Here is a 9,281-nt window from a genome sequence, read left to right as displayed (position 1 = left end):
CACCAAAAATTGTACCTGGACTGCGTAGAGGAGTGGTCACCACAATATAATAAGAAAACCATCAACTGGTCTTAATTACACCAAAAATTGTACCTGGACTGCGTAGAGGAGTGGTCACCACAATATAATAAGAAAACCATCAACTGGTCTTAATTACACCAAAAATTGTACCTGGACTGCGTAGAGGAGTGGTCACCACAATATAATAAGAAAACCATCAACTGGTCTTAATTACACCAAAAATTGTATCTGGACTGCATAGAGGAGTGGTCACCACAATATAATTTAAAAACCCTCAAATGGTCTGAATCCCACCAAAAAATGTACCTGGACTGCGTAGAGAAGTGGTCACCACAATATAATAAGATAACCATCAACTGGTCTTAATTACACCAAAAATTGTATCTGGACTGCGTAGAGGAGTGGTCACCACAATATAATAAGAAAACCCTCAAATGGTCTGAATCCCACCAAAAAAATGTACCTGGACTGTGTAGAGGAGTGGTCACCACAATATAATAAGAAAACCATCAACTGGTCTGAATCGCACCAAAAAATGTACCTGGACTGCGTAGAGGAGTGGTCACCACAATATAATAAGAAAACCATCAACTGGTCTGAATCGCACCAAAAAATGTACCTGGACTGCGTAGAGGAGTGGTCACCACAATATAATTTAAAATCCCTGAACTTGTATGATTCGAACCAAAAAATGTACCTGGACTGCGTAGAGGAGTGGTCACCACAATATAATAAGAAAACCATCAACTGGTCTGAATCGCACCAAATAATGTACCTGGACTGCGTAGAGGAGTGGTCACCACAATATAATTAATAAAAAACCCTCCACGGGTCTGAATTCCCCCCAAAAAAATTCTGGACGGCGTAGTGGGGTGGCCCCGGTACCCAATTTGATACCGGGGCCACAATATAATTAATACCCCCTTAACTGGTCAGAATTCCACCAAACAAGTATCTGGACTGCATAGTGGGGTGGCCCCGGTACTAAATTTGGTACCGGGGCCACAATACCTCCTCCAAGTTCCAAGTGTAGTGTTTATAACATATTAACACTACACGAATTCTAGCACGTCAATACCTCTTGTTTTAAATAATGACAGGGCATTTAACTTTTGATTTAATTTTTTGAATTTGTTGACATTTTGTTTTACTTTTTGAACATGGCAAACGACTGTTGAATGGTCACATAATGCCAAAAAAAGAGTTGCAAGATGGAATTGTCCTTGGGCCCTCCCACCCATGTTGTTGAAATAGGACATGCACACTTTAACAAACCAATTATTTCAGCGACAGGGCCTACCAAACAACTGTGGCTGAAATGATTGGTTTGTTTGGGCCCCCACACCAAAAAAGCTATTCATCTCTCCCTGTACAAAATAAACAGGCTCTACTGAGGCAAGATGTCGTCCTCATCCTCAACCTCTGATTCCTCTCCCCCTACAGTGTGTACTTCCTCCTCCTCACACATTATCAATTCGTCCCCGCTGGACTCCACAACCACAGGTCCCTTTGTACTATCTGGAGGGCAGTGCTGTACTTCATTGAGGAATTGATTATTCATTTTTATAAACATCATTTTTTCAACGTTGTGAGGAAGCAACCTCCTTCGCCGCTCACTGACCAGGTTCCCCGCTGCACTAATAACTCTTTCCGAGTACACACTGGAGGGGGGACATCTCAGGTAAAATAGAGCCAGTTTGTACAGGGGCTTCCAAACTGCCTTTTTTTCCTGCCAGTAACAATATGGACTGTCTGACATGTCTATTTGGATGGTGTCAGCAAAATAATCCTCCACCATTTTTTCAATTGTGACAGCATCCAATGCAGCGACAGTAGACATGTCTGCAATGGTTGGCAGGTCCTTCAGTCCGGACCAGATGTTATCAGCATCCCCGACAGGGGCTCTTTTAGGAAAACTGAGCTTTTTCCTCGCAGCCATAGATGTGGAAGAAAATGAGGGTGGAGCTGTTGGCATGTTACGGTCCTCTTCAGAGGACAATCTCCTGACCAGCAGGTCTTTGCACCGCTGTAGACTTGTGTCCACCGGAAACAGAGACACAACATACGCTTTAAACCGAGGATCGAGCACGGTGGCCAGAATGAATCCCTTTGACTTTAAAAGAGTGACCACCCTCGGATCCTGGCAAAGCATACGAAGGGCTACATCCACAAGAGCTACATGCTTGGTGTAATCGCAATAGTTTACTAGCTCCTCCCTCACTTTCTCCAGATGCTTCTGCAACAGCCTGATCAGGGGAATGACCTGACTCAAGCTGGCAGTGTCGGAACTGACTTCTCGTGTGGCAAGTTCAAACGGCTGGAGAACCTTGCACAACACGGAAATCAGTCTCCACTGCGCTTGACTCAGGCGCATCCCCACTCCTTTGCCTATGTCGTAGGTGGCTGTGTAGGCCTGAATGGCCTTTTGCTGCTCCTCCATCGTCTGCAGCATATAGAGGGTGGAGTTCCAGCGCGTCACAACCTCTTGTTTGAGGTGATGGCAGGGCAGGTTCATGGTTTTTTGATGTGCCTCTAGTCTGCGGTAGGCACTGGCTGAATGCCGAAAGTGTCCAGCAATTTTGCGCACCACCGAAGGCATCTCCTGCACACCCCTGTCACTCTTGAGGTAATGCTGCACCACCAAATTAATGGTGTGGGCAAAACATCGGACGTGCTGGAAATTGCCCATATTTAATGCCCGCACAATGTTACTGGCATTGTCTGACACCACAAATCCTCATGAGAGTCTAAGTGGGGTAAGCCACTGGGAGATAATTTCCCTCAGTTTCTCTAATATGTTGTCAGCGTTGTGCCTCTTATTAAAGCCTGTAATACACAATGTTACCTGCCTTTGCACGAGCAGCCATTTTGTAGATGCTGCTACTGATGCAGCTGTTGCTGTTGCTGCGGAAGGGGATGCATCTACCCAGTGGGCTGACACAGTCATATAGTCCTTCGTTTGCCCAGAACCACTTGTCCACATGTCCGTGGTTAAGTGGACAGTGGGTACAACTGCATTTTTTAGAGCACTGAGGACACTTGATCGTACTTCTCTGTACATTTTTGGTATCGCCTGCCTAGTGAGGTGGAATTTCAACGGGATTTGGTACCGGGGACACAATACCTCCATCAACCCTCTAAATCCCACTCCACTGATGGCGGACACCGGGATCACGTCTAACACCAACATTGCAGTTACAGCCGCAGTTATACGCTTTGCAATAGGGTGACTACTATCGTATTTTGTGGTCATGGCAAACGACTGTTGGACGGTCAATTGTTTTGTGAAAGACTTAGCGGTCTTACGACTTCCCCTCTGGGAAGATGACCGACTAACAGCAGCAACAGCAGCAGTGGTACCGCTGCAGGATTCCTCGGATGAATCCCGTATTGAAGAGGACTCAGTCTGGCTGCTGTCTTGGGCTGCAGGACTGAATCTGATGGAGATTGTGGAGGAAGTTGACGAGGAGGGTGTTGCTGGTGTGTATCCAACTGGACCACGGGATTTAGGTGTCCCTGTACCGATGATGGTCCTAGCCCCAGTTCCTGAACTAACCACTGAACTATGAAGGTTATTCAGGTGACGTATAAGGGAGGATGTCCCTAGGTGGGCAAGATCCTTACCCCTGCTTATTTGAGCTTTACATAAGCTACATATGGCCATACATTTGTTGTCCGGATTTGGATAAAAATAACTCCAGACTGAAGAGGTGCATTTTTTGGTCTTCTGACCAGGCATGACGATGGGCTTTTTCATCCCACGGACATCAGCTGTTTCCCCCCCTGGTGCCTCATTTTCAATAACCACATCACCATCCTCATCAAGTTCCTCCACAGCGCCAGCTACATCATCAATAGCCTCCTCCCGAGCCACCTCTTCCCGTACAGTGATGGGAAGGTCAGGCTTGACAACCACCAACACCCTTGGGGATTTGTGATAATTTCTCTTTAGAAGGCAGAGTTGTTTGCTGTTTTGTTGCTGACAGCATAACTCTCTTCAATTTTTTGTAGGGGGGGGAGGAGGAAGAGGGCTAAGATCCTTGGGTGAAGCTGAACCAGCTGTACTCATGAACACGGGCCAGGGCCTAAGCCGTTCCTTGCCACTCCGTGTCGTAAATGGCATATTGGCAACTTTACGTTTCTCCGCAGATGATTTTAAGTTTCTCTTTTTGCTACTTTTTGAGAACTTGGGCTTTTTGGATTTAACATGCCCTGTACTAGGAGATTGGGCATCGGGCTTGCCAGACGACGTTGATGGCATTTCATCGTCTATGTCATGACTAGTGGCAGCAGCTTCAGCATTAGGAGGAAGTGGGTCTTGATCTTTCCCTACTTTATCCTCCAAATTTTTGGTCTCCATTATATGTAGCACAAGATGCTGCAGAATGTGTGAACTTGGTAATATTGCAGTACCAATGGGCTTATACTGCAGGATTGGTTTTGCAAATTTGGTTGTAATTAATTTTTTTTTAATTATTTTTTTGTATTTCTTTTTATAACTTTTTTTAAACACTTGGGAATAATGGGGAAATAACTATGCCCTTAGAAGCACAGGACACAGCACCACTGGACTGAACAGGACACAGCACAGGACCCAGCAGCACCACTGAACTCAAAATTGACAGAGCACAGCACACAGCACCACTGGACTGATACTGCTGAATGTGTGAACTTTGTAATATTGCAGTACCACTGGACTTTTACTGCTGAATGTGTGAACTTGGTAATAGTGCAGTACCAATGGGCTTATACTGCAGGATTGGTTTTGCAAATTTGGTTGTAATTAATTTTTTTTTAAATTAGTTTTTTTTATTTCTTTTTATAACTTTTTTAAATTTTTTAAACACTTGGGAATAATGGGGAAATAACTATGCCCTTAGAAGCACAGAGCACAGGACACAGCACCACTGGACTGAACAGGACACAGCACAGGACCCAGCAGCACCACTGAACTCAAAAATGACAGAGCACAGCACACAGCACCACTGGACTGATACTGCAGAACACAGCACAGCACAGCACAGCACAGCACAGCACAGCACAGCACGAGATCTACCAGGACAGAGGACCACCTAACACACCCTCCCTCTACCCTGATCAATGCCCGAGTGAAGATGGCAGCGACTTGCGGGGAATTTATAGGATCCGAGTATCGCGAGATCCGACAGCGGGATTATGACTCCGAGCCTCGGTTTCAAGTTTTCATCTGGCGCCAATACCCGGATCTGTCTCGGATCCGACTCGGATCGGAAATGTTCGGGTGCGCTCGTATTCACGAAATCCGAGTGCGCTCATCTCTAGTAAGAACACATAACCCCAAATATTTTTCTCCCAATACGGTAAAATCAAACCACAATTTGTAGGACATACAAGCATTCATAATTTGATAAGTCTATAGTGTAATGTGCACAAAATAAATGATATTTATATGATAAATGCCATGTATATGTTTGGCTACAATTTTGTAGATCAACTGTCATCTAGATTTGACCGTATTGGCTACCATCATTGTAGTTATATAGCATGATATTGAAGGGCACCTATGGTGAAGAGGGACTATAAATGAAGTGTTACACACCTTATAGGGTGATGCATACCATTATAAGCACTGAGATGTACCTTGTGCAAGGGTGAACCAGACCCACTCCCACAGAAATCAGGGGTTTAGATGATTGTTGTAACTACTGATGGAAAGATCTGGCAAATGCTGGGTATGCGGCAGTTACTCATGTGCATGATGAGGAGACCTGAGGAAACAGTATGCCACTCAAACCACTTCGTTGTTTGGGTGAAAAGACTGTTATATTGATCTGCTGCAGGTTCTTCTGTCAGAGTACTTGGACTTGAATGGATTAGTCCACGAAAAGATCTAACTGAAATGACCTTGCTTCTGTGCGGACTTGCAGGTTTAATCAGAAAACCCATTTGTATTTGATGTTCTTATCATGCAAAATTGTAGGGGTATCTTTCAGCTCATGACTAGGTCTTGGTATAAATGTTGTCTCACTACATAAATGACAGTATCGGATTAGAGTCTTGCCTCTTTCGCCTTGTTAAAGTAAAGGTGATGTATTCAGAATAATTACCACCGCACTAAGTATTCACATTCCTGATATTAATTTATAGCTGCCTAAAATATAGCAGTGCCTTATATCGGGTGGTGCACCCAGTACATGTATATTTCATGTAACAGCAAAAAAAGCAAAAGAAAACATGTTTAGATGGGGCATTCAGTGATAAGTGTAAGTTAATATTGGTTTAAAACATTATCTTTATTAATTCCATTAAAATAATTATATGTAGAGTGTTCCCAAAATTTACTAGAGTATTGCTAGTAGCGAAATATTAAAATAAAGTGGTGAAAAAGATAGAATTAAAAAAATGTTTTCTTATAAAATGGCAGCTATGCCGCCAAGCTATGTTTGTTATATAGTAAGTATATACTTTGTATCCACATCTATATGTTACTACATGGTAATCATATATTAAAGTCCTTAAGCAGTGATCAATATAATAACTTTAATAAAGATGTACTAACCACCTATTTCATCTGGTATTAGTGCTTCATAACAAAACATTAGGGGGCATAGTCACTTAGGTTTCCGGTCCGCGGTAACATGCGTTACTGCGGATCGGAGCAGTATTGCCGGTAATACGGTACCACATTAACGCGTATTTTCCTACGCAACCCTATGGGGTGCGCATGAAAGTCCACGTTATTGCGGTACCGTGAATTGACTTCACGGCCCAGTTTCCAAGTAGAAACAGAGACAGGTAATAAGCTAGCGCTACAGAAGATCAGATCCTATAATAAGCATTAACCCACCTCTATCTACAAGAAATTTGTCCCCATGAAAGCATCTATTACATTTTGTTCACAGCATCAGGCTATCTAATTCAAACACAATGAGGCGAACGCCGACGCACGTTTCGCATACTCGCTTTGTCTAGGCAAGCCGAGAAGGTAAAGTGACGTTTCTTATAGAATGTAGAGACGCCCGTAACAGAAACGTCACAGGTAAATGTCTAAAGGCCACCAAATGCGGAGGAATCACTTGAGATTGGCAATTTGTTGTGTCAATCAGGGGCTGAGGGAGGATATCCTCTCATGCCAAATCATCCCCCGATTGGATGGGATTCTAACCCTTGTAGGTAGATGTAAATAATATCACCAAAATAAAAATCCAGAAGATCGAAAGATCTATTAATCATAAACACCAAACAAGTAAATATCAGTTAAGTAGTATTACAGTTATAAGCAACCTCTAGAACATCAAATAAGTGTAACTACATACATAGTAGTGCAAAGACATTTTTTATGATGAAGGAGAATGATGTTAGATGGATACCATAATTAATTGACATTGGAAGTTGAATCATTTAATTATGTATATATTACTAATTTATTTATTAGATCTATATCCGTGTGAACATTGAAGTAAATAAAAAAAAACAAAACAATTCTATAACATATAAGAGGAATATTACAAAGCAAAAAAAAAACCACACAGACCCCTATAAATATAATGTATGTGAGTTTAACTTAAATACAATTTTTTATCAAAATATTTGATAATTTAGTGAAATTTTACTAGGTAAACCCAGTCTATGTATGATAATAAATTTGTGATTGATGCAAAAAGGTGAGTGTAGAAAAATACAAAAAGATAAAGGTGTCCAAAAGAAGGATATTAATATGGGTGAAACAGAAAATAAATGATAATATGTAATGCTCAGTAAAGTGACAATAAAAGTGATAACAAAAAGTGGAAAATTATTATTGTAGTGTTATGAGTGCTAGCAGCTAACAAGACAACACTAAAATAGGTGCTAATATTAGTTAACAAACTACATTATAGTATGAGATAATTAAAGAGATAGAAATAATTATTCATAAACAGTTCTTTATATCACTAAAATGATGCCAAATGGATACTCGATTGACCAAATTAATTAAACACCATAAATTGGTTTTATAGTTCAAACCGTATAGTACAAAACTGTTCATTAAAAATATCTTTTAAGGGGCGTGACTTGGTAGCTATTTACAGTAGACATGTTTCACACTAGCTCCTGCTATACCACCAGAAAATACTGGAAAAACAGCGATATTTTCCTCTTTAAACTGTATTATCAGCCTGGACATAATGCCTGGACCACACCCAGGGAATGCAACAACTTGCCTCCCGCTGTCGGGGACCTGAACTTTGGCAGTCTCTCTATCTGGGCCTACCCCGCGCTCCCCCACAAGGCATCTCCTACACTGAGCTGAATTAACAAGCGGCTCTCTAAAAGGGACCACAGCCTAACACTGCCAGCACTGCTTCTCAGTATCTGGGAAAAGCGTACCACACTCCCAGAGCTCCCACGCTGTCTGAGTCCGTCACCCGCCTAGTGCAGCCTGTATCGCACCAAAACTCCTGGGCTCAAGACTCCCCTTCAGGCTCCTGTCTTCAAATCGCTACACCTGGGACTGAAAACAACACCCCGAATAGCGTGGGGACCTCCTGCCCCTTCAGTTGAGACCCTTCTAGCACCAAAACATTCCCCGTGAACTGTCTGCCCAGCGCTGAGGAGTAGAGAAGCTTCTACGGACATACATGCAACTTACCGGTGAGTAGAACTTTGCTTTGTCCTCCCCGGCACGAACAAGGCTGTGTCTGTCTGGCCGCTGCCTCCTCTGAGTTCTACTGCGCTACTGTGCCCGCAGTCTGCCTGCCTCTTCCAAGCCCAGCTCGCTCCTTTGCTTAGGTGCTGACTTTTTCACAATCTATTTGGGCGATCTCATTCAGTGTGAATTGTTACCTGAGCTGCACTGCCCCCTTTTGGCCACCATCAGAAACTGCAGCCGGTATGTGAAATGGTCTAGGATAGCGCTTGAAATGTGTTCTCTTCCGGGCTACCCTTGTGGTTCCCCATCGGTCCGCTGATGTCCATGTCTGGGGCAGGTTCCTCTTTGACAAGGATCCACTATAAATCAGTAATGCTCTACGTCTAAATACCCCCTCTGGGCCTACACTCTGACCTTGCTCTCCCACATGCCTTAGCCCATTTGTGCATCTGCTCTCTGGACTGTTTATATCTCTGGTGACCAGTATAACCTGTCTGGTAACCCTATCTCCGGTTGAAATTATGCCAATTAAAAAGATTAAGCCTAATAAACTGGCTCCTCCAGTAAACTTCTTTGGTGCCAGCTCCGCCTCTACTCCTCCCATTATGTCGCAGACCCATTAGACAGGGAAGATGATAGGGCAACCACC

This window comes from Mixophyes fleayi, chromosome 4 (assembly GCF_038048845.1).
Source record: "Mixophyes fleayi isolate aMixFle1 chromosome 4, aMixFle1.hap1, whole genome shotgun sequence".
NCBI lineage: Eukaryota > Metazoa > Chordata > Amphibia > Anura > Limnodynastidae > Mixophyes > Mixophyes fleayi.
The sequence above is the reverse complement of the archived record's forward strand: the minus strand, read 5'-3'. Positions refer to the sequence as shown.